At 40.9% G+C, this 22,207-nt stretch overlaps 1 protein-coding gene and 1 long non-coding RNA gene across 9 annotated transcripts in view; one reads left to right on the forward strand and one right to left on the reverse strand.

Moving 5' to 3' along the window:
• ANO10 (anoctamin 10) overlaps positions 1-22,207 on the forward strand; it is a 286,509-nt gene that overhangs the window by 240,635 nt on the left and 23,667 nt on the right. The window lies entirely within an intron of this gene.
• Positions 7,966-22,162, reverse strand: LOC141585338 (uncharacterized). Its single transcript, XR_012518743.1, has 3 exons — positions 22,105-22,162; positions 8,374-8,419; positions 7,966-8,085 (listed from the first exon to the last, which is right to left on the reverse strand). It is a non-coding gene; the product is annotated as an uncharacterized LOC141585338 (long non-coding RNA).

Consider the following 22,207-nt stretch of genomic DNA (forward strand, 5'->3'; position numbering starts at 1 on the left):
GCAGCCAGCCCTCCTGGGAACCCAGAGCACACACAGTAGCCAGGGAGCAGGGCTGGCTGCCTAGAGCTTTTGAGAAAGAAAACAGCCTCAGTAATCAGTTAAATGAACAAGAGAAAGGACTTTAAGAAGACACTACTAATTGTAACCCTCAGGGACCTCAGATTAGGTGTAGGACCCTTAACTAGACAGGCCAACTGGGCCAGACCTTATCAAATGTTGTCTTTGTTTTTTAGAGTTAAGTATATTTAAATTAAGTTATGTTAATGGAAAAAACGAAACTGTAAGATATTTAAAGAGGTTTATTCTAAGCCAATATGAGTTGGCTCCAGGGAACAGTCTTGAGGTCCTGAGAAAGTGCCCAAGACAGTCAGGTTACAGGTTGGCTTTATTACACATTTTTAGGGAGACAAAAGTTACAGATAAAGACATAAATCAATATATGTGAGGCATACATTGGTGTGATGTGAAAAGATGTGGGGGCAGGGGAGGGCTGGGCTTTCAGGTCATAGGTGGATTCAGATTGGCAATTGGTTGAAAGAGTCAAGCTTTGTCTAAAGACTTGGAGGCAGTAGAAGGAAATGACTGAGTTAAGATAATGGGGGTTATGGAAGCCAAGGTTCTTGTTGGATAGATGGTAGCAGCCTTCAGACGGAATAGATGGTAAATGTCTCTTCAGCCCTTAAGAGGTGTCAGACTCTTGGTTCATCTCTTCAAGATCCAGGAAAGGAATGGCCCTGGATATTCTCTACAGATGCAGATTTTCTCCACAAAAGATAGCTTTGCAGAACCGTTTCAAAATGTCAAAGAAATTCATTGTGGGGTAAAATATTTGATTTCCTCTGGGCTCTGCTATTTGTGGTGATGCTGTACCATAGGTTGCAATTTGATATCTTGTTGCCATAAAGAGTGTTTTGACAGTCTAATGATCTCTATTTTAATGTGAATGCTGGTGGTCATTTGTACCTAAACTCCAAGGAGGATGTATAATGAGGCCTGTCAGACCTCCCTGTCATGGCTGAAAATTCAGCTTTCCAGGTTTCTCTGAGGTCCCCTTGGCCCAGGGGAGGGGGTCCATTCTGTTAGTTGGGGGGGCTTAGGATTTTATTTTTGGTTTATATTTAAGTATTCAGGTTAAGTATTAATTTAATAGTTTTTTTTCAACACTTCCTAAGAACTTCTGAACTCCCACCCCGCCCCCCAACCATTTGTGCTTTCAAGTTAAGGTAAATATAGGCCAGGTGCAGTGGCTCACATCTGTAATCCTAGCACGTTAGGATGACTTGAGACCAGCCTGGGCAGCATGGTAAGACCTCATCTCTATTAAAAAAAAAAAAAAAAGTTACGGTAAATATATAAGCATTTTAAATGAAAACTGTAAAATTTCACAGCCTAGAATTAAGGTGCTAAAGTATTTGACTGTTGAACAGGTAATTGCATATTAATCTGCCAACATCTAGTTCCGAATGAAATTGTTGAATCCAAATAAAGAATTAGCCTCTAACAAAGCCAACAGCCAGCAGTTGCCAGACCTATAGTCCTTGGGAAGGGATGGTTCACTTCCCAGGGCCCCAAGTCAGGTCTAGGCCCAGTAAAAAGTACCAAAGATTATGATACATCTATCACTGGGGCAGCCTGTCTGAGCCTGCCTCTCCCTTTCTTCTTGTGTTGGAAGGTTTGTCTTCCAGCCCTGTAACCACCCAAAGGGTTCATTTCACCCACTGCCCAGACAGAGTCAATTTATCAAAACAGGGAATTTAAATAGAGAACTAATTTAGTTCATGCAGAGCAGGCTGAACATGAGAGCAGAGTTTTATTGTTGCTCAAATCAGTCTCCCCCCAAATTCAGACTAGAGTTTTTCAAGGATAGTTTGGCAGGTGGGGACCAGGAAGTGGGCAGTGCTGATTGATTGGATCAGAGATAAAATCACAGCTAGTCAAAGCTATCTTCTTCAGCTGAGTCAGTTCCTGGGTGAGGGCCCCAGGACTGGTTGGTGAATCTGGTGAAGCCATCAATCCTCAGAAACGCAAAAACCGGAAAAGACACCTTAAAAGACCAGTCTTAGATTCTACATGTCATCTGCAGGAGTAATTGGGGAAGTTGCAAGTCTTGTGGCTAATTTGTTAGTTTTACAAAGGTGGTCTAGCTCCCAGGCAAGCAGGGAGTTTGTTTCAGGAAACGACTGTTATCATCTTTGTTTCAAAGTTAAACTATAAAGTAAGTTTCTCCCAAAGTTAGTTTGGCCTATGCCTAGGAATGAGCAGGGCAGCTAGCTTAGAGGTTGGAAGCAAAATAGAGTTGGTTTCATCAGATTCCTTTCACTGTCATGACTTTCTTACTGTTAAAATTTTTACAAAAGAGGTTTCAACCCTGTGTAGCTGCAGAGCAAGTGACTTGACTTCACTGTGTTAGAGTCAACAGTCAAATGGGACAAAGTCAGAATGAGGCTGGAATGAGACAGTGTGAATAAGACCCATTATGGAGTACTGTGGTGGGGGAATGAGGATGATGATGGAGAAGGAGGACCACCTCATGCAGTTGCTAGGTAAACCCAGCAAGGAATTCTAGGATAAAATGGTACCATAACATCAGATTTGCCTGGAGAGTCAGAATTCTACCTTTGGGACAGTCCCACCTATTTTCATGACCTCACACAGCTGGGCTGTAATAACAATGAGGTAGTAACAGCTGGCATGCAGTGTGTGAGAACATGAGCCAGGCACTGTTCTAAACCTTCTGCCTGTGCCAGTGTCTCTTCAGAACAGTTCTCCAGAGTAGGGTCTGTTAGCCATTTGCAGGTAATTTTTCACATAGTAAATTTCTCTCCAAATGGTAACCTCCTTTACAGATAATTAATGCATGAATAAATACTGAATCCTGTCCACCTTTTGGGTGTAGCAATATTCCCAAGCACCCCTTCTACTTTGTAACTGTGACTACCAGTATACCTGCCCTCTGCAGTCAGCTTCACAGACCCCACCTCCTGGAGAAAGCCTTCATCCCATTGTGTGACAGAAGCCTGGTGCCCATTTCTGTTCCTTTGTCCCACTATAGTTGGTTCTGGTTCAGTCTCTGTTGTGAGCTGTGAGGTCCCCAAGGGCCTGGTGATAACTCGCTCACTGCTGAGTCCCCTCACCCAGCACAGGGCCTGCTGCCCAATAGACTCTGAATAAATACCTGCTTAATCAAACTGAGTTTGTTGACTCGTGCAATTCACAAGCCAATATATTAAATAAATAAGGACAAATGATGTCCTTGGACAAAAAAAGAAGAGTCTTAAAATAGATACTCTGGCAGAAATGGAAACAGGTCATGTGCCTTTCTGGGATCACTGGGGAAGAGAACGCATGCCAAAGAATTATATGTGGGCACTTTAGAAGGACCACATACCTTACCGTGATAAAGCTCAGATCCTTTTTTTCCCCAAAAAAGCTGACTGTGGTTGACATCAGTAACAAGAGTAGCTCCCTAAGACTGTAAAATAACCCCAAATCAAGAAAGATAGAATTCTAAAATAGTTTTTACTTTGCACTTGTACTTGTTAGCTAGAATACTAATCAGGGGCCGGGCGCGGTGGCTCACGCCTGTAATCCCAGCACTTTGGGAGGCCAAGGCGGGTGGATCACGAGGTCAAGAGATTGAGACCATCCTGGCAAACATAGTGAAACCTTGTCTCCTCTAAAAAATACAGAAATTAGCTGGGCATGGTGGCTTGCACCCGTAGTCCCAGCTACTTGGGAGACTGAGGCAGGAGAACTGCTTGAACCCAGGAGGCAGAGATTGCAGTGAGCCGAGAGTGTGCCACTGCACTCCAGCCTGGCGCCTGGTTGACGGAGCAAGACTCTGGCCCCCCCCCAAAAAAAAAGAAAAAGAAAACTAATTCAGGTTCTGGAGCACTCCTACTCTTATCACTGATGGGTAGACTTTTTCCCCCTGTATTTTTTGTTTTCACTAGAGAAATATTCTTTAAAGTGCAGAGGCATCCAGACAGTAAAATAAAACTACTGCTTCCTGAGTAGTTAATTTGAAATAAATCAGAATATAGTTTCTAATAATAATAATAATAGTATTAGTTAAACATAGTAGAATTAAGCTGCAAGTATAGTATCTTGTCTGTATGTCAGTCACTATTCCTTTTCTCTTTGCTCCTCTCCCCCCATTTTCATTTCTTTTTTCTGTTTTGCTGAAAGGGAAAAGGACTAACTGCACAGAGTAACCATTCTTTGAACCGATGTTATCTGAATACCCTTCTTTTTGTGTGTGTGCTTGTGTTACTGTTTGTTCTCTTCATTTCCTTGTAGCCAATTATCCTGCCTCTTCTTCTGTTTATTTTTGCAGATACTCATGCATTCCTTCTTTATTCTGGTGGTTTTGTCTTCCAGTCTTCAAAGCTCTTGTCTCAAACCTTTCCTTGGAAAGGCCTCAGGCCTTGCGGTCTGTGCTCTCAGCCAGAATTCCTGCCAGAGAAGCTCTGTGTGGAGGATGACTTCTCTCATGAAGGCTGCATTCTCTTGTGGGGAGGCAGGGGGAGATGAATCTTAGCCCTCCCAGTGCAGCTGACTTGTGGTGGCCTGTGAGACTTGCAGACTACTTTCCTGGTAACAGTAGGCAAGGTGAAAATAGATCTAATCTAGATCCTGTTGTTACGGATTCAGCCCTGCAGTCAGTTTGTCACTGTTCTCTGAAGAAAAGGGTCTGCCTCTGTTGATGATCATAAACAAATTCACTTTTAAATGTTGACAGACTAGATGGCTGTGTTAGGCTGTTCTTACATTGCTATAAGGAAATATTTGTGACTGGATAATTTATTTTTTAAAAAAGAGGTTTAATTGGCTCATGGTTCTGCAGGCCCTACAGGAAGTGTGGTGTTGGCATCTGCTCGGCTTCTGGGGAGGCCTGAAGGAGCTTTTACTCATGGCTGATAGTGAAGCAGGAACAGGCATCTTACATGACAGAAGCAGGACTGGGGATGGGGAAGGGAAGGAGGTGCTACACACTTTTAAACAACCAGATCATGTGAGAATTAACTGTCAGAAGGACATTAGGGATGGTGCTAAACCATTCATGAGAAATCCACCCCCATGATCCAAACACTTCCCACCAGGATTACAATTCAATATAAGATTTGGGTAGGGACAAATAACCAAACTATATCAATGGCAAACAAGGAGTCTCTCTTAAATTGAACTAGAATCAAGAAGTAAATGCAGCCTGGGGAAGAGAGAGCTTCTGTCACTTCTTTCCTGTGGTCTCTTCCATAGACATAGGCAGAGAGAAGTAAAAAGTAGGGTGAGAAAAAAACAGGAAGCAAAGACTGTAGAATGAGAGAGATTGAGAAGCAGAACTGTCTCCTGCCACATTGAGACTGTTTTGTGGTTTTTTTGGTTTTTTTTTTTTTTGAGATGGAGCCTTGCTTTGTCACCTAGACTGGAGAGCAAGTAGTATGATCTCGGCTCTCTACAGCCTCCGCCTCCTGGGTTCATGTGATTCTCCTGTCTCGACCTCCTGAGTAGTGGAGACTACAGGCGTGCCCCACTATGCCCAGCTAATATTTGTATTTTTGTAGAGATGGGGTTTCACCATGTTGGCCAGGCTGGTCTTGAACTTCTAACCTTAAGTGATCTACCTGCCTCAGCCTCCCAAAGTGCTGGATTTACAGGCATGAGCCAATGTGCCAGGCCACATCGAGATTGTTTTATCTCCAAGTACAGGCTCTTATATTGCTCTGCTATAGAGAAGATTTTGTTTGAGATCACAGCACACATACTTTCCATTGTTCAAACAAGATAGGGAATACAGAGTTTGTTTCTTTCATTTGATCAAAAAAGAATAACTGTGAGTGAGAAGTGATGTCAAAGATTTAGGCAGTGCTATCTATAGAGATGAACAGTTGCTTTGGAAGTGCCAGGGCTCACTCTGGAATGGGATCAGCTTTGCAAGTTTGGGAGAGGAAGTGCAAAAATGAGCCAGAGCAGCTGGCCCAGTGCTGCGCAGGCAACCGTGTGTTCAGCCACCCTCAGAGCAGGCACCTGGGACAGTGATCAGCCACAACTCTTGGCAGTTATCTCTAGTCCCCTCGTTTTCCACATTCTCCTAAAACTGACTGCATCCACGTTCCTGATCTGCCTCTGATGCCATCACTTTGTCTCACTGTCCCACACACTCCCATCAAGCCCTGTGTGCTTGGTTAGAGGGTGGTTAAGTGGTATCAAGCTAGCATCGCCATAGGGGAGGGCAGAAGGCAGAGTTTGATTTTCACCTTTGGTTGAAGACCTGGTTGTTTTCTCTCCCTAGCTTTAGGAATCTTATTTGAGCCATCAAATGTCCATTTGTAACTGTCCAGAATATCCTTTTTATTTGGACTTTTAAAAAGCATAGGTTTTTAAAAAACTTCCCCTTTGTGATACTTAGGCCCTATCCTATCTGCAGATGCAGGAAGCTCAAATCAAACAGCTTAACTGTAGAGAGAGAAAAAAAACTAATTCTTTGTGAGTTAATTAAATCCTAGCACAGTGGCAGTCTCAGAAAGAAATGATTGGTTAGCACACAGCTAATCCCTTTGAAATTAATTTCTTTGCAAAACAGTAGCTCCAAAATGCAGTTGTTCCTGAGCCCCAAAATACAGACTGAGGCATTTTTAAATGGCCCTCCATTGGACTTGAAACCATCTGCTTGTTTGTAGCTGAAGTATGAATTTTCCACTGTTCTAAGCACCATGACAATGGCATCACTCCAGAGAGAGAAGCAGCACCACAGGAGCCCTATGAAAGGACTCCTGCCAGCCCTGCTCTGAGAGGCACTTCAGCTTCATTTCCATTGATTTGATTAAAGGACAAAGAACCAAAGAAAAATATAGTGTCTATTCAGAATTGAGCTCCACTCTCCTAATATTCTCTTGGGCTTCTAAAGGATTAAACCTCACTTCATCTGCTTCCATCAAGTACCCATTTATGTTATATCTCTCAAGGAGTAATTAGCCCTCAGCTGCAAGATAGTTGTAAAGATCAAATGATCTGCTTTTGAAGAGCTACAAAGAAAATGTGGAGGCAAGTTTCCCTTACAGGAAAATTATGGACCATAAAGATGGCATTAAGTATGATACCAGAATGGGTTGTGCCTTGCTCTGATTCTTAGTGTAGCTTCCCGTAAATTCTAGATTAACTTCTTTAGTCATACTGTATTTGTGCATGTCCAATTTTCCATGACCAGTTCCCTACAGTGTCACTACTAGCAATCAAAACACATAATGCCTAAGGCTGTAGACATAATTGTGGAGGTAATACTTTGGTTTTCAATGCACAAAAAAGTATACACATACCAGGGATTTGCTGAAGCATCTTGTCGTTCTGCTATTGTGGAACTTTTCTTATAGGTAAGCCTGTGAAGAAAGTGCTATCTTCTACTTGCCATGTTACCAGAACTGCAGTCATTTATTCAGGAATTATCAGAGAAAAGTTGCACTTCAGACCACTTAGAATCATATTCTCCACCTGAAAACATTCACCAAAAATCTTATTCATAAATATTGTACTGTATTCAAAGTATATTTTCTCATGCCATTAAATGCTTTGAGCTAGCATGGATTTTCTGAGTGTACAGTTACATACCCTGAGGCTAAGTTGGAATGAACTTGGTAATGTTAACTTCTTGCTAGTTACATAAATTGCACCCTAGTTGAAAATGTATATCCGTGTCTTATGATTTTTAAGAGCACATCAAAATAGTTTATTATGGTGCAGACTTAGAATGTCTTATTTTTTAAGAAAATATAAACACAGAAAACTCATTAGTATTGTAGTCATAAAAGGTTCCATTGCAATCTAGGAATGGAATTCAAATAGTATTGCCTTGCAGAATCAGATACAGGACCCTCAAGACCCATTATAATATTTTAATACAAACTTTTAAAATGACAGTAATAGGACATTTAAAATCACATAGAAACTGGGCATGGTAGTGCGCACCTGTAGTCCCAGCTACTTGGAAGGCTGAGGCAGGAGGATATCTTAAGCCCAGGAATTCCAGGGTTCAATGAGCTATGATTGTATAGTATACTCCAGCCTGGATGCCACAGAGAGTCCCTGTCTCTAAAAAATAAAAAATAAAATTACATAGAGGAAAAAAAAATTTGCAATAACTTCTTAGTAAAATAGAGTTAAACAACACTTGTACAAAATACTTGTTCTCTTATTTTACCTTTCTGTCATCTTATATTAAATATGGAAGATTTTGTAAGGGAAGAAAAAGGTAATCTCACAAAATGTAATATGTTTTATTGTTCATTTTCCAAAGCAATTGGCATGATATCCCATTTCAGTGGGAAGAAACAGTACCAACTTCTCATTTACCACAAATGAAGGATTCAAATCACTTACATCTTCCTTACAGTTTTCTTAGTTTGGGTCTTCAGGAATAATAATGCTGAAAAAAGAAAGAACAATATTCAAATGTAATATAAAAAGTTGTAAGAAGTCAAATCCCCTTAAAACACTTGCGTAGACCCTTAGGTAGGATGGTGCTTTTCTTTACCCTTTTTTTTTTTAACATAACATTAATCCCAGATGGGATTATTGCAGTTTAGTCATGGAATATGCATATGCTTTTGAATATTATAATTTTATCATTGGTTATAGTTGTTCTTTTATTGTTTATTAAAAGTAAGTGATAAAAATTCCGGTTCCTTGCAGTAATTAACCAGAAGTAGCATCAACTGCATTTTATATCTGGATAAACAAGATTCTGAAAGACATAGACTCTTGGCTACGGAGGAATAAGAATAGTGCTTCCTTTTGTTTCTTCTTTATTTTTCTTTTCCTTTTTTTTTTTTTTTTTAAATAAGTTCGTTCTGTCACCCAGGCTGGAGTACAGTGGTGCAGTCTTGGCTCACTGCAACCTCCACTTCCCAGGCTCAAGTGATCCTACCACCTTAGCCTCACAAGTACCTGGGACCAAAGATACATGCCACCACGTCCAACTGATTTTTCTATATTTTCTAGAGATGGGGTTTCACCATGTTGCCTGGGCTGTTCTGGAGCTCATGGACTCAAGTGATTCACCCACCTCGGCCTCCCAAAGTGCTAGGATTACAGGCATGAACCCTTGCGCCCAGCCACTTCCTTTTATTTCCTAATGGCACAGCTTCATAGACTCCTTCATGTTCATTACTATTCCATGAATGCTGGAGTTTTGATTAGGCAGTAGTGGTAGTGGTGGTAGTGTGGTAGTAGTGGTAGTGATAATGTATGTGTTTAAATGAACTTGGGTACTATTCATAGATAAGGTACCCTGAAAGCAGGAAAATATTAGTATTACACAGATGTTGTGACTAGTCAGAAAATACCTAGAGGTATAGCACTTTTTTTTTGAGGCAGGGTCTCTGTTGTCCAGGCTGGAGTGCAGTGACATGATCTTAACCCACTGCAACCTCTGCCTCCCAGGTTCAAGCTATTCTCCCACCTCAGCCTCCCAAGTAGCTGGGACTACCGGCCTGTGCCACCACAGCCGGGCTAATCTTTTGCATTTTTAGTAGAGACGGGATTTCACCATGTTGGCCAGGCTGATCTTGAACTCCTGACCTCAAGTGTTCCACCTGCCTCAGTCTCCCAAAGTGCTGGGATTACAGATGTGAGCCACTGCACATGACCGAGGTAAACACTTGTACACTGTGGTCTTGTATCCTTGAATCACCAGCCAGAAAGTAAAAGTAAAAAGCTGGCAGGAGAGTGATCCTATCTTGAGCTCAGTGCAAGGTATCCACTGCAGTCTTTTCAGTGAAGTCAGAGAACACTGAGGCCTCCCAGGTTTCAGATCGGAGGTTTGGCTTCTTCATTCATCCAACAATTTTAATGCACCTTTTGTGTATTTTAAACTGGTCAGTAAGTAAAATGAAATGTCGGAATAAGCCCTAAGTTGAAAAACCGATTTTCAGAATCACAATATATACTGCTGGTTTCCCTTATGTTTTTTTTTTCATTTGATACTTTAAAAATTACAGAAATTATTTTAAGGATGAATAATACAACTTATATCTCTAAGATTAATAAATATTTTAATAAATCTACTTTTAAAAGAACTGAGATTCTTCTTTTACATCATTTGAGAACTCTCTGTGACCAAGAACTGCTAATTATGGTAACAAGCTGTATTTTTAGATTTTCTTTGTCAGGGTTAAAAATTCAAGTACCTAACTTAAGACTTCACATGATATCTAGACTACCAATATTTTTTTGAATGAGGCTCTCTTAGGAGTATGTTAATACACTCTCATCCTTTCCTCCCTGGACTCCTACCACAGCCCTCTGACTGGTCTCCCTACCTCCAATCTCTCCTCTCTCCACTCCAGTTTTCCTTTTGCTGCCACAGCTTGCTTTCTCAAATACAAATAAATGACTCCATGTTATGGTTCTGCTCATAATTTTTGAGCAGCTCTACATTACTCAAGAGAAACCCCATGTGCCCAGATGATCTTGCTCTTGCTCCTCCTGTTCAAACCATTTTTCCTCATTGAGTTTCACTTCACTAGGTGTTAGACTGAAAGCTTCCAGTATGGAGGAAGGAGGAAGACTGATTATGGGTTCTGCTTCTCTCTGACAAATGTCAAGTTTTGCTATGTTTTTCTCAAAAATTTAAAATACCTGTGGCACTTCTATGAGTTTGCTACAGTTCCCAGGGGTACCTTTGGGCATAGCTTGGGAACTGTGGCTGTACCCTGGGTAGAATTCTACCTGCCTTGAGCACTCATTATTTGCAAGGTCTGGTGTTTGGGGCTAGAACAGCCAGTGGAAGAAAAAAATCCAACAGCTGGCTTGAGCACTGAAAAGGATGCATTTGAGGCTCAGAGGCCCTGCTGTGGTAGGGCAGAGCAAAGTGCGTTTGCTTCTGGATGGGATAGAAAATGTCATTTTGCCTTAAGATGAAACAAATACCAGCCACAGCGTGATGCTTCCTGATAAAATGTTCTTATATTTTGCCTGAAGCAGAGGTGCAACCCTCAAAAGACCATGGTAAAGTCTTGGTAATCTGTTCATTTGTTGTAGAGCATTTGCAGCCCACTTCAGTGGTCCAGTGTTTAATTGTTTTTTAATAGGGACACTGTTGCATGTTTCTAAAAATCAGCTTGAAGGGAAGGAATATAAATATAGTCACATATCCTGAGTAATCACCTTGGGCTGGCTGAGGGTCACTGGTGGGGCAGGGTGTCATTTGAAAAGAGTCAGTGTGATACCTCTCAGGACCAAGGACACAGAAGAAGGGATAACCTGGGAAAAGACCAGGATTCCTTCAGCCTGTAGCCAGATGATGGCATTTCTACAACACATGGGGGTAAGGGCTACTGGGGAGATAATCCACAAGGGCATGGGAATCAGCACTCCGGCGTATCTGTGGCCAGATCACCCTGGAGCCTTGTGCAGGCAGCTCTGCCATGAACATAATGTTTAAAAATATGCAAAATAGTATTATGTATCATTTAGGCATAATGCATTTTGGGGAAAGGAACGTGGGAATGATGAATACCACATCTAGGCAGGTGGTCCTGTCTGAGGGTGAGGGTAGAAGATGAGACCCAGAGGGGCTGTGACATGGAATGAGCTGTGTTAGCCATGTCTACTCTTTAAAGGAGCTCATGGGTCGGGGCTGAGGACGTCATTCTTTCCAAATTTAAGTCTTTTTGAGATATTTTCTGATTTTTAATGGAAAGAGTAATACTTTATAGATTTATGATCATTAAATTTTTTGTTTGTGTTTGTGCATTTGATTTGAGAAAAACTAGTGAGTGAGCAGGCATGCCAGGGACCAACTATTGTCACCGAGGTTAGCCGCTGGATTGAAGGAAGAGCCCACTGTGGGTGTTAGAGACTCTGTGCCCAAGCTGGACTGTACCTAAAGCACTTCCTTATAACCTGGGCATGGGACCCTCGGAGATGTACCACGTCATCAGGAAAATGCAGAGGGTGGCACCCACTCCCTTGAGTGACTATAGAGAGAAAGGAAAATAGCATGTACCTGAGCCCGGCATTTAATTAACCACAGAGTAAACATCACTTGAATGTGAATCTAAAAATGTGATGGCTTTTAGATACTCCAAAGAATGCAAGGGGAAAGTTAGCACATATGGGAAGATATTTATATTTATCTTATTTATTATATCTATTATCCTATCACAGAATATATTTCAATATGGAAAGTGCTCCATTCTATAATTAGAACAAAAGAAGCAATCATATAGAATTGTCCCAATTTTAATTCATTGTTTTTTCCAACTTGAAAATACTTTTGGATATTTTGTAATAGCTCATTTTGCCTGAGACCGATTGAACCATGAAACCACTGGTCTGTGAAATGACTGAACAAATTAAAAATGTGTAAGCAACTAGATCAAAATTAATAAGAGAATCTAAGCATAAGTAGAAGCCCATTAACAAAGAAGCAATTCTTGAAGTGTCTTTGTAGCAAATTTTCATGGGGTTTTTGCCCCTTTTTAAAAATTGAATGTATCTTTACATATAGTGATTTAGTAACAAAACTTCAGCCTACAAGGGAATTTCTGAGTTTTTTATTTTGTTTTTTTAAAATGAACCGGTTCTCCTTTGGATCATAAGCGTTAACATGATGGAAAGTGTGAGTTTGATGCTGGTTTCTGGTACATCGCCCTAGCAAGTCCTTCATAAATGCGATGTCCATTCTGTCTTAGGAAAAAATATACAGGAACTAAAAATCAAACAAAACAAAAAGCTACAGGCCAAGAGTATTAATGCTTTAAAGAAAAAAGCAAAGTGCCCCAATATAGCTTTTAAAAATGTACTACTACCAAGTACTGACTTGATACTGGAAATACATGCACATGTATACTTTTCTTCCAGAAAACAGATAAAGGCAGACTACAGTCCATCATGAAAGATAATTAAGGGAAGGGAAAAAAAAGTTCTTGACCAGGCAGACTGTAGGCTTGCTTCTTGACAAAGTACGTTTCTACTTGACCTGTGGCTTATAGCATCCCTCAGTCCCTCATCCTCATCTCACTATGCCCATACCCCAGTCTTACATACAACCATGCTATTCCACAGTCAGAAGAGGTCATTTTATTTATATGTTTATTATTTTGAGACAGGGTCTCACTCTCCCAGGCTGGAGTTCAATGGCCCCATCATGGCTCACTGGAGCCTTAGCCTCCTAGGCCCAAGTGATACTCCTTTCCTAGTAGTTGGGACTACAGGGACTACCTGGCTAGTTTTGTTTTCATTTTCTGTTTTGTAGAGAAAGGGTTTGTCCATGTTGCTCAGGCTGGTCTCGAATTCCTGGGCTTAAGCGATTCTCCTGCTCAGCTTCCCAAAGTGCTGGGATTATAGGTATGAGCCACCATGCCCAATAAGAAAAGATCTTCTGAAGACAGTATTTCACAGTTGAGGAATGAGACCCAGAAAGCCAGAGAACTTTCCCAAGCTTCCTAGCCAGCCAAGTTTCTCTGTGTAGCCCGCTGGCTTTTATCCAGTGCATTCTATCTCTGGGAGTGACCTACTGCATACTACATGGGAAAGTGGAGCCAGACATCCCTAACACTTACCATCTAGTAGGACTTCCTAACTTGAGCATACCCCACTTGCCTCTGCCTCTTCAAAAACCATGTTTAAACAAAAGGAAACATAAGAAAAGCATAAATAGATTTAAAATGTTGGATCATTCTATTACAAAGATGCATGCACACATGTTTAGAGTGGCACTGCTTACAATAGTAAAGACTTGGAACCAACCCAGATGTCCATCAATGATACACTGGATAAAGAAAATGTGGCACATATACACCATGGAATACTATGCAGCCATAAAAAATGATGAGTTCATGCCCTTTGCAGGGACATGGATGAAGTTAGAAACTATCATTCTCAGCAAACTGACACAAGAACAGAAAACCAAACACCGCATGTTCTCACTCATAAGTTGGTTTTGAACAATGAGAACACAGGGAGGGGAACATCACACACTGGTGCCTGCCTGGGGGTGGGTGGCTAGGGGATGGATAGCAGGGGATGGGGGCTAGGGGAGGGATAGCATTAGGAGAAATACCTAATGTAGGTGATGGGGTGATGGGTGCAGCAAACCACCATGGCATGTGTATAACTATGTAACAAACCTGCATGTTCTGCACATGTACCCCAGAACTTAAAGTGTAATTTAAAAAAAAAAGAAGAAGAAATGAAAATGTTGAAAACTAAAAGAGTGCCATTAGCTAACCAAAAAAAATTTTTGATAAATTTTTGTAAAATGAAAAGAGGACTAGGAAAGGGTTGACAGAGAACTAGAGCAGAGAAGCTGCAACCCCCTTCAGATAAAGCCAGCTGTTGGGAGATGAGAACACTCCCTCTGTTGGAAGACATTCCAATCAGGAATGAAACAGGAGCAGGTCAGCATCTGGACAGTTCATCAGCTTCCCCAAAATGAGGAAAATTGGGGTGGGAGTTTAGGGAAGCAGCTTTGGAACTGTGAGGGATCTCCAAGTTATTCTGGACTTCCATGACCCATAAGAAGGGGATGCAAGAAAATGCTATGGTACTCAGTGATGAAAGATGCTACGTCTGTGCAATTGGGGCTCTTCTGATGTTGGTCTTCATGAGGTCTGTAGATAATTTGCCTGCCGCTTGCTCATATGCCCTAAATAAAAACATTTCACTGTATATGCAGCCTGTGTACACAGAGCCCCCGATTCAGATGGGAGGGCAAGGTGGAGAGAGATGGGACAAAGACAGAACAAACCTCTGGAAGCTCCTCATTTTTATCAGCTGGTCCTTCTTTTCCAAATGCAAGTAGACCACCAGAAACCATATAATCCTTCTTTATAAAATGTGAAGAAACCACCAAGGATCATCAGATATTTGAAGAGAATCAGTAGAGACAGACAGACACCGGATGAAAAACTGACCCATAAGGAAACAGCAAAGTAAAATTAGAACATTCTAATAAAAACCTTTGTAGAGATTTGAAAAAGTATTGCAGTCATAAATTATGAAAGGTCTATGGGAAAAAGAAGTGATCAGAGAACAAAAAGGCATTATTGGCAACTAAAAGCATGATTGTCAAAATAGATTCATTAGAAATGACTCAGAATGGGCAAAACTATATAATAATAGTAACAGCTAATATTTAGTAAGTACTTGCAACTCTTCAGACACTGTTCTAAGTGTTTCACATGTAAATCAGTTTCATCCTTTTAAGAACTCTCTATCCAGGCATGGTGGCCTACACCTATAATCCCAGCACTTTTGGAGTTCGAGGTGAGTGGATCACTTGAGTCCAGAAGTTTGAGACCAGCCTGGGCATGGTGAAACCCCATCTCTACTAAAAATACAAAAATTAGTTGGGCATGGTGTCACACACCTGTAGTTCAGCTACTTGGGAGACTGAGGTGGGAGGATCACATGAACCCAGGAGGTGAAGGTTGCAGTGAGCCAAGATCGAGCCACTGCACTCCAGCCTGGGGAGCAAAGTGAGACCCTTTCTCAAAAAACTCTATGAGATGGATACTATTATCCCCATTTTACAGATAAGTTAACTAAGGCACAGAAATTAGGAAATTCTCAGGGACATGCAATTTCGAAGAAACAGAGCTAGAATTTAGCCTGTGTGCCTTGATTCCAAAGGCCATACTCAACTGTATTGAAGATCAAATTAGCATTGTAACAAGCAGGCAAGCTCCTGCAAAACAGTTACTGGCCCATTTGTGCCAAGTCAATATTTGCCAGGTGAATGAATAAAATAAGTATCTAAAGAATAAATACCAAACTCTTCACAGAAGTTACATAGGAGGAAGGAGACCAAGGTTAGAGTGTGAAAGGGAAATTTACTCTTTATTCTCTGTAATGCTTGTATTACTTGAATTTGTACAAAGAGATATATTACTTTAATAATTTAAAGAAAAAAGTTTTAATGACAAACTTTTTGTTACCTTCTAATTTATCAAAAGTTTACATTAATCTGGAGTATTTATATATCTGTCATGTGCAAAATCCCAGATAAGTTGGACATGAAAGCAAATTTTAAAAGTTAAAGCCATTAGCCAGATCTTAAGAGTCCTTGTTGTTAAGTTGCCATATGCATATTTGTTGTTATTTGTTCTAATCAACTCTCTCCATAGCTTATTATATGGGAGACAACTGTGGAGTCCAGAATCCTCGCCTTTTTATTTCGCATATGGCTTTGACCAAGATAATATATATCCATGAATCCCAGTTTCTCAATCTGTAAAACCTGGATTTAAATATTGTGCAGTTTTGAAGATCAAAAGTAAATGAAGGAACTCCTGCTTCCCATCAAGATATAGTAACAGGCACCAAACACCTTCATGCCAGAAAGAACCTCCCAAAACAGACAAAATATGTGAATCAGTGTTTTTCTAACAGTGGACATCAGGCAGTGAAGGACAGTGATCTCTGAGAGATAGAGATAGGAAAGAGGCAATTTGAGTTCTACAGTCACCCCAGTTTGTCCCCCCTGAGAGGCAGAGTCTTGGGAGGCCACAGCAGCCAGAGTTCACAGGACAGAGTACCGAGACAGTAGAGCTGCATGGAGAGATAGCCCCAGAGATCTGCTGAGGGCACCATTTAGCATTCAGCAGAGAATGTGCATGTGAGGAAACTCTCTGAGGCTCAGAGGGAACAGCACTACTCCTACCACCCTGATTAGAAAAATCAGAATACACGAGGTGTTGAGTAAAATACTCAGGAAGGTCTTAACCTGTTAGCAGGAATAAGTTCTGGACTGAGATCTGCTCTAAACCCACCTAACAAATGTTAAGGCACAAGAGGATTGAACTGTTTCTAACTTAACTGCATCCTAGAACAAAGCCCAGGAATATAAATACATGCCCCCCGACCCCCATCTTCATGATGAGGAGAAACATGAACAATTAGAACTGACCCAAAGCTGAAATACTTGTCAGAATTAGCAAGCAAGGGCATTAATACAGTTATTAAAACTGTATTCCATATGTTTAAAAACTATATGGGGACATGCAAATACTACTTTAAAAGGATGCACACCTGACTTCTAAAGATTAAAAACTATAAGCCTAGGTAGGCTGGCTCATACCTGTAATTCCAGTACTTTGGGAGACTGAGGCAGGTGGATCACCTGAGGTCAAGAGTTCAAGACCAGCCTGGCCAACATGGTGAAACCCTGTCTCTACTAAAAATACAAAATTAGCTGGGCATGATGACACATCCCTGTAATCCCAGCTACTTGTGGGACTGAGGCAGGAGAATCACTTGAACCTGGCAGGCAGAGGTTCTAGTGAGCCGAGATCATGCCATTGCACTCCAGCATGGGCAACAAGAGTGAAACTCCATCTCAAAACAAAACAAACTACAATGCCTGAGACAAATAATACACTGGATGGGATTAGCAGCAGATTAGACATTGAAAAAGAAGATAATTAGTAAACTTAAATACACAGCAATAAAATGGCCTGGCATGGTGATACATGCCTATAGTCCTAGCTATTCAGGAGGTGAAGGAAGGAGCAGCTCAGGAGTTTAAGGCTACAGTGAGCTATGATTGTGCTCCTGCATTCCAGCTTGGAAAACAGAGCAAGGCCCTGTCTCTGGAAGGAAAAAGAAAAAAATAAAAAATAAAAAAAATAAAATAAAACTTAAACATGAAGCGCAGAAAGAAAAAGTGTAAAAATGAAAAGAGCTTTGGTGAACTATGGGGCATAATCTAGGAATTGGGAACTTCCTCAACCTAATGAAGGGCATCTATGAAAAGTCTGCAACTGGTGTCATACTTAGTGATGAAAGACCGAATGCTTTCCCCCTGTTGATATTAAGGACAATAAAAGGGTATTATCTGTTCTTACCACTTCTGTTCAACATTATACTGAAGGTTCTGGCCAGTGCAATCAAGCAAACAATAAAATAAAATAAAAGGCATTCAGATTAGAAAGGAAGAAGTAAAACACTCTACTCATAAACAACATGATCATCTATGTAAAAAATCTGATGGATCTGCAGAAAGCACTAGAAGTCATCATTTGCAGATTATCTATGGCTGCTTTTGCACAGCAGTGGGAAAGTTGAGTCATTGTGACAGAGACTGTATGGCCCAAAAGCCTCAAATATTTACTGTTCAGCCCTTTAATGAATATTTTACCAACCCCTGTTCTTTAGATTCAGTGTAATCCCAGTAAAAAAGTAGGCTTTTTTGGTAGAAGCTGATGAACCTGCTTCTAAAATTCATATGAAAATGCAAAAGACCTAGGATAGCCAAAACTTTGAAAAAGAAGAACAAAGTTGGAAGACTACCTGATTTCAAAGCTTATTATAAAGCGGGGAATAGTGTAGATTAATGGAGCAGAATAGAGTTTGGTAATAACCTCACATGTATATGTACTACTGATTTTTGACAAAGGTGCAAAGACCATGCAGTAGAGATTAGTCTTTTCAACAAACAGTTCTGGAGCAATTGGATATCCATATGCAAAAAAGTGAACATGGACCCACACATCATACCAAAATGGATCATAGACCTAGATGTAAAATCTAAAATTCTGAATCTTCCAGGAAAAAAAATAAAATATTTAAGACCTTACATTAGGCAAAGATTTTTCAGCTACATTTCCTAAAGTAAGATCTATAAAATAACAAATTGATAAATTATACTTCATTGAAATTTAAAACTTCTGCCCTTCAAAATCTTACCTATATGAGAAAGCAAAAAGAAAGGCAGGAGAAGCTGCTAGAAAACTGTCCTAGGGCCCTCTGATTGTTAAAAACTGATGATCACCCTGATTATTACCTGATAATAACACTGATTATTACTGGCTCTGAGCTGGAGATGAACTATATTAGAGAATGTAGCCACCCACCTTCTTCCCTCTCACCTCAGTTCCCCTTACCTCATACCCTTTCTCCACCAGGAGAAAAAGCCAAGTAACAAAAGAGTCCAACAAAATCATAGTTTCCGAAAATAAGAAAACTTTTTACTAAAAGCCACATAAGAGTGAACTTCTCTTGAATGTGAGACAATACGGAAATTGGGGCAATTGGGAAGAAAAATGGTTTGGAGCCAAGCAGCATTCCTTGGATTTTTATCCTAAGACCTAAGCTTATTAGTGGTAGGACCTTGCCCGTGTCAGTTACCACATCTGTAAATGAGAACACTGTGAGAATTAGATCAGGGGTTCAGAGTGCACCCCAACCCTCCACCTGGGGCAGCACAAGGTGACCTTTGCTTAACTGCTGTTGAATTTTTCAGTTGTGCCCAGTTTGGCTGCTTGGTTTTCTTCACTAGCATGGGAAATGATTCTGTAAAATGGGAAAACTAAATGCAAGTGTAAGGGGGTTGTTGTTTTGACTGTTTCCTGTAAGTTCTAGATCTTCTTACTGGAAGAGAAAACCTAGGCTGTAACTGTTTAGAGGAGATTGAACATTCCTGTACAGAATGGAAAAAAATTCAGGAAGGAAGCCAGGAAAACAAATATCCTGAAGAGGCTTAGAATCTGGAGGTGAGGGTGGGAGAATTTGACACAAGGGAAAAAGAAAAATGCAGAGCTACTGGTGGTATATTTATGACAGGAAGGTTTTCCCATAGAAGATAGAGCTGGACTTTTCAAGAGGTGGCTGCATGCCAGGCCTTAGTATAAGAAGAAAAGAGCACAGGCAGGTCAGAGGAAATGTGCTGCTGACCATGAGAGGTGGCAGTGCCTGGGGGTAGGGACCAGAGGTAGACAACATCTAAGGCCCCTCTTCCAGGGAGGCCAAGCAGGAAGGATGTTGTCTCTTTAGCACGAATTTCCAAGATGTAAAAGCGTATCTACCAACAGTTATCAGGCCTACCAGCCACCCTAAACTTCCCCTAATTCTCATGCAAATAAAGTGACAGAAAAAAAGTTATGATACCCTGTGAGTGTCCACAGCCTTTTCCCAGACCCAAGGGTGTTCTTTTTCTCCTAGCTCAGTTCCTAGGCTTATGTATAAAGCAGAAAAATTAGGGGCTGGGCAGCAGGCGAAGGGGGGCTTGAGATACCATTACCTTACTTTGGAAAAGCCCAAGATCTGGAAATGGAGGGGCTGGGGGTAGAGAGGGAGACTGAAGTCTCTGAGCATTGGAGGAGGAGATTGGAGAGGGGAATCTTCATGGTATGGGTAACAGGGTTTTGCTTGCTTGCTTCCCGGAGTTATGAAAGGTGATGTTGAAAACTGGGAAAAGAATAAAGAAGAAATGAAAATATCTGTCCATGGTAGCTGCAGGAGACATGGAGAAGACCAGTATGGCTGGAGGGAAACAGAGTAGGGATGTGGAGTGTTGGCCAGGGATTTGCAGGAATAAGCCTTGCATGCAGGGCTGCTGCCTTTATCCCAAAAGCCCAAGAAGCCACCGAAGGGGCTTGAGCATAGGTACATCATCTTTAGATATGTGTTTAGGTTTCATCAGAAAAGACAGATTTTGGATGTGGCCAGAGGGGATATATAGAGACCAGTAAGAAGGTTGTTCCAGCAGTTTCTGTGATGGATTTATGTGAAGGTGGTCAAAATGCAGAGAAGTAGACAAATTTGAGAAATTATTAGGAGATCAAGTCAACCAAAACCAATCTTGGTTTTCCAAAGCTCCAGAGCCGTGCTTTTGGGTGAATGGCTGTGCAGTTCATTAGATGGGAGGATAGCCTTACTTCAGAAGATGATCTTGAATTTAGTGTTGTTAATTTATTAACATCCAAGGGAATTGTGAGGTAGGCATTGGTTATGTGAGTGTAGCATTCAGAGGAAAGTCTGGGCTGGAATAAAGATGTGTGTGTGATCTGCATGTAGATGTGGCTGAGGCCATGGTGTGCATGGTCTCTCTTAGGGAGAGCACATAGAGCCTCACTGTCCACAGTAGCCTCTGGACATCTGTGCCTATTTGGATTTAAATTAGTTCAAATTAAATCAGATTAAGAATTCAGTTCCTCAGTTGCACTAAGTAAAATGAGGACCAGGAAATGCCCCCTTGAATTTAACAATATGGCGGTCACGGGTGACCCTAGAGGTAACTATTTTAGTGAATGAACAGGGCCAGGAGCCAAGGTGGGATAGTTTGGGGAGCTAGAGTTGAAAAAGCAACCAGGATAGGCAACTCTGTCAACATATTTGGCTAGAAAAGAAAGGAAAGAAATAGAATGTCAACTGATGGCTGAGGGGGGATGAGGAGTGGAGAAGAGGGCTTTGTTTGTTGGTTTAATAAGAGAAACTGGTGTGTGTGTTTAATACCCAGTGGCCAGTAGCTAAATTCTAGGAATTTGTCCCCCAGATTTACTCACATATGTATAAGGGGATAATCACATGTGTAAACAGCAGTGGTTTAAAAATAACCTAAATAGCTTGGTTCAGGGGAATGGTTAAATGACCTGTTGTCCATACAGTGGAATTATGGCAGCCACTCTAAAAGAACTTTCTACAGTTCCTGATATGGGATCATCTCCATGATTTATCAAACTGATTTTGCAAGATGCAGAACAGGGTATATTATTGACATTCTTTGTATTAAAAACAAGAGGGTAGATATTCCGGAGGTATCTTATGCTGGTATTTATTTTTTTAACCATATACACTGAAAGAATGATTAAGAAAATTCCTCTAAGACGGGGAACTGAGGAATAAAAGTAGGGGTAAATTTTTTTTCATGGTATTTTTACACTGCTTGATTTGATTTTTTAAAAAATATGGACTTGTATTTTAACAATAAAATATTTTTTAAAGTCAGTGAGAAAGATTCAGTTGAAAGAGAGCAGTTAAATAATCAGGAGATGGGAGAGAGAGAGGCCCACCTCCTGCCTCTCTAGTGAGGACCCTGTGATCCTTTATTACTCCACTGATCAGAGCTCTATGAGATCAGGCATAGTTTTACTTAAAATGAATTTTTGTGATACTCGAGTATCTTAGATCTAGGTAAATCTCACCCATCCCATATTATTCATTGCTAGGTAACAAATTACCCCCAGACTTCACAGTTTATGACAAACATTTGCTCTCTCACAGTTTCTTTGAATCTACACGTGGCTTACTTCAGTGTCTCTGACTCAGGATCTCTCTCAAGGCCACAGTCAAAGTGTTGGCCGAGGCTGCGGGCATCTCAAGACTCACCTTAAGGAGCATCCATTTGCAGGCTTACTTTCCTGGCACTCACCACCACTGGGTCTCTCCTTAGGGCTGCTTACAACATGGCTTCCGTCATAGCTAGCAAATG

Source organism: Saimiri boliviensis, chromosome 8 (assembly GCF_048565385.1).
Source record: "Saimiri boliviensis isolate mSaiBol1 chromosome 8, mSaiBol1.pri, whole genome shotgun sequence".
NCBI classification, from domain to species: domain Eukaryota; kingdom Metazoa; phylum Chordata; class Mammalia; order Primates; family Cebidae; genus Saimiri; species Saimiri boliviensis.